Here is a 4606-nt window from a genome sequence, read left to right as displayed (position 1 = left end):
GTTCTAACAGATACATTTTGAGCCACAACAACGCATGGCGGGGTCTGCTAGTTATGATTATAAATTATACATATATACATGGACCAGAGGTCCAAATAGTGTAATTGGTAACATATATGCCCTATTTGCAGAATCTATACATTCAAGTCCCTTTCTGAATTGATATTTTCTTCCAGACATTTCTAAATTAATTAATTAATTAATTCTATTCAAAAATTGTTTATGAGATTGCCTATCATTAGTACAAAATTTCTTAGTAATTTAATTACATTATGGTTTAAAAAGTGCCCATAAATTTTGACTATTTAATTATTTATTTTTGTATTTTTTTAAATAAGTTATAGAAAAAAATAAAATTCTTGCATTGCTTTATTGAAACTAACTACTTTTAGTCTATCTTCAAGTTCTCTAGCACTTAAATAGGCTATAATGTTCATTAGATTTAAAGTTTAGAATATATGTTTATATGCACAATGCCTTTTTAAATACAATAAATAATTTAAAAATACAACAATAAAATAAATCAAATGAATAAATTAAAAATAATACAATAAGTAACATAAAATAACATAGAAAAATTATTTAAAATAATTGTTTAGTATTTGTTATTTAGTAGTGAAAAATGTTAATTTCTGGACATAGTAAATGTTAGAAATAAACACATCCACTGAGGAACCTTAATTACTTCCAGTATGCATTTAATGAGTTTTATTTGTATTAAATGTATACTGGAAGTAATTAAGGTTCCTCAGTAGATGCGTTTGTTTTTATTACAGTTTATTTCAGTCTTCCACAAAATTTGAACTTTAATGAAGAATGTTTCTAGTTGGAATTCTTTATATATTTAAAAGAAAACCAAACATAAAAAATAAAAATATTAAATAAATTAAAAATCAAATGCACAATAAATGTACATATAACATATAATAAAAATAAATATAATGACCTGAAAAGGTTATTCTTGTCTTTATAGTAGACTCCATACATTCAGGAATGTTCTGCAATGCTAATACAGCTGTTCTTATAAGTTTATTTATATTTTTCTGTCATTTCCATGGTTTAATTTAGATAGTTCAGGCTCTTTTATTGGTTTGATCTCATTGTTATATGAGGCATATGCCAATGTTATATTGTAGTAACCAGGGCCGGCCATCTGGGGGGTGCGGCGGATGCTATGCACCAGGGCCCCACGATTGAGGGGGCCTCAACATTATCAAGAACTAAAATAATGTACTCTTGCACATGAAAACTTGACAATATTCTTATTGTTATCAGTATGATGAAAAGTACATTTTATCGTAAACATTATTATTGTAAATATCTGAATTTCAACAATCTTCAAACTAATTCTTGATGATGCGAGTGTTTAGTTTTTGTTATTTGATTCGGAAAACTCCCGAGGATCCTCACCTAAACTTGAATTTTTGGAAAAAAATCTCAATACCATATAGCCCGCGTTAAGAAATGAAAATAAAACTGTGGCTGTCGGCCATATAAAATTGTATGTATATTTGTATATAGCTGTAGTTTTAATGTTTCTTTTATAATTTCTTCTATCTCTTTTTGTCTACCTTATTTCTGGAACTTTCAGTGGTAACCGTTATTGCCTCTGCGTAGGATTAGCCATTCCAAAAATCAGAATAATAGGCGATGGGGTGACTTGGGAAAAGCAACAAGTGAAATTGGCACCTTTTGGACCTGACGCCTAATATGCCAGGGAAGAGTGAAATCTTGGTAAGAAAGAAGAGATAGGAAAGTTTGTTCAGAAGAAGGACAGAAGGGACGAAGTCCTAAGAAGGAGTCTTAAGGAGCCTCCGAGAAGCTGTGAGAGTTCGAGTTCAGCACGAGAAATAAAGACGTGTCTACTCTGAGTTGGAGAGGAAGGCTGATATTCGAAGAAGCCTGAGAACAGAAAGAGAAAATAATAAAAATCGGGAATACAGGAACTACCATCTCCAAGAAGACGTCCTACCCAAGGCACACACTGACTGAGTATAAAGAAATCCCAGGTGAGTCAATTCTATTTTTCTGACTACTTATCTTTCTATCCCTCTTCTTATTTCCCTAGATATAAGTTAGTTTTAAGATAAATGTAAGTTAGGTATTAAGTACGCAGCTAGATCAAATTGGTTGTTACGCACCTTTTTTGGGTAATATATTCGTTGTTTGGGAAGGAATTAAGTGTTTTTTGTACGGTACACCCCATATTGTATAATATTACAAACAGTTGGGATCCAGCATATAGTATTTTGATAATTCATACTATAAAATGTTTAATATTGTTAGATCTAATCATGTCCATGCCAAGGAAATATAACTCTGGGTGTCAAAAAAGAAAATTAGCAGAAAAGAAAAAAGTAGAAAAGCTAAATTTCAAAAAATCACAAGTAGATTGTTTTCTTGGCTACGAAGTAATTCTAGCAATGAAATTGTTTCGATTTCAGAAGTTACAATTCAAGCTTCAACTGGAGAAGAAAGTTTCACACAAACTACAGTCTTGCAATGAAAATGTTGAAACTGTGAAATTCGTTGAAGAACCATATTTTTATACAAATATGATTGAATCAAAAAATAACGTCAAAAATGACAATAACAAATATGATCAAGTGAATATAAGTGATTCAGGTTTATGGCCAAGTATTATAACTGGTAAGTTTAGAATGTTTTGTGTTAAAACCAGATCTGTACAACACAAAGGAGTTTTTGCTAAGAATGCTGAAGGTACCATTTTCCACTACGTACTACTTTAAGTTTAATCCAATTATTAAGTAAATACGACTCTGTGCTAATGGATCATATAAACAGAATAAAAAATTCGAAAAATAGAATTGTGCATCATTTAGCACACAGATCACAAGAACAAATTATTTCTGCGTTAGGAGATGAAGTTCTTAACAAAATTAAAGACGATATAAAAGCAGCCACATACTATAGTATCCAAATGGAGTGTACTCCTGATATTTCCCATAAAGAACAAACTTCAATCATTATTAGGTATGCAAATTTTGAAGAGAAAAGATTAACTATAAATGAGTCATTTATAGGGTTTACTGAAGTAACTGATGTGATTGGAGAAGGACTAGCAAAAACTCTATTGAAAACATTAAGTGAGCTTGATTTAGATATTATGAATTGTAGAGGGCAGGGATATGACAACGGTAACAACATGAAAGGGAAATATAAAGGTGTACAATCTAGAATAATTGCTCTGAACCCTCATGCAATATATGTGCCTTGCCTATCACACTCTTTTAATTTATTAATTTGTGATGCCACTTCCAGCAGTATATATTGTAAGTTTTTTTGGGATATTGCAACGTTTATATTGCTTATTTTCTGCATCTACAAAAAAATGGGAAATTCTACAAAGGCATTTAAACATTACTCTTAAACCATTATGCAACACTCGTTGGGAAGCCAAAATAGATTTGGTTAGAGCAGTGTATATACAGTTTGAACAAACTTGTAATGCCCTAGAAGAATTTATTGATGTAAGTAATGATAATACAGTATGATCAATATGCTGACGATCACGCCAAAATACTAAATTGTAAAAAAGAGAAGGCACTGAGGTCAGCGTTATGTGTGCGTTTGCTGTACCTCTGGAAAACCTTACAATGGGAGTAAACGCAAGATATGTCGGGGCCACTACTAGAATGCTTGCCAGCCAACTAGAAGAGCACCAAAACGATGTTGCGAGGGGTAGACGCACCACCGAGCTTGCAAGATAAGTACTTGAGCAGGGTTACAACCCACTATGGTCCCAAGCGGTTATGCTCAAGAGCTGTAAGGATCGAAAAATCGTTTTCATATGGGAGTCTCTTCTTACTACCACCTTGGACACGTGCAACATTCCAACTCTCGAGCTGCCCAGTGTATGAGTCACACTATACAAGCAATTAAGTAAAAATTAGCATTCTCCAGAATGCGTACAGTGTGTGTCTAGATCTGCGCATGCGCATATTTGCACATCATGGAGCTTTCTGCTTGTTCGTTTTTCAAACATTTTTGAATATTTCTATCGTGTTCCTAACGACTTTTACTAAAGTTTCATCTTAAATTTAAGGGTTCTATTCCAAATCGGATTATTTCCGTTTAATTCTTTCGGTAATTTGCCTGATGACGACAGCTATAAGTTCATCGAAAGTACTAGCGATTAAACAAACGCACACACAACGCCGACCTCAATGCCTTCTCTTTTTTACAAGATAATACAGTAGTATCCGAAGCTAAAAGTCTATTGGATTCAATACAAGAAATGCCATTTATTTTATGTTTAATAGTATGGTTTGTAATGTTGTCTAAAATGAACGCTATCAATATACTATCAATTTACTTTACAAAAAATTTAGGGCCCAAATGGTTTCTTGCACTCGGGCCTCTTTATAGAGAAGGCTGGCCCTGGTAGTAACTTAATCTTATGTTGACATATTTCATCTGTTGATCTAAGTGTTTAACTAATATATTTGATGCATGCACCAAAATTTGTCTTCCACTGAGATCTCATATACTGTATTACTGATATACTGTTAAAGTTAAGTTGGTCTTTGCCATTCCTTATTACTGCTTATATTGTACAATGGGATTTCAACAATAGACTAGATTA

Source organism: Centruroides sculpturatus, unplaced genomic scaffold (genome assembly GCF_000671375.1).
Source record: "Centruroides sculpturatus isolate CEXI.00-Female unplaced genomic scaffold, Cexi_2.0 scaffold2694, whole genome shotgun sequence".
In the NCBI taxonomy this organism is placed as follows: Eukaryota; Metazoa; Arthropoda; class Arachnida; order Scorpiones; family Buthidae; genus Centruroides; species Centruroides sculpturatus.
Note: the sequence above shows the minus strand (reverse complement) of the source record.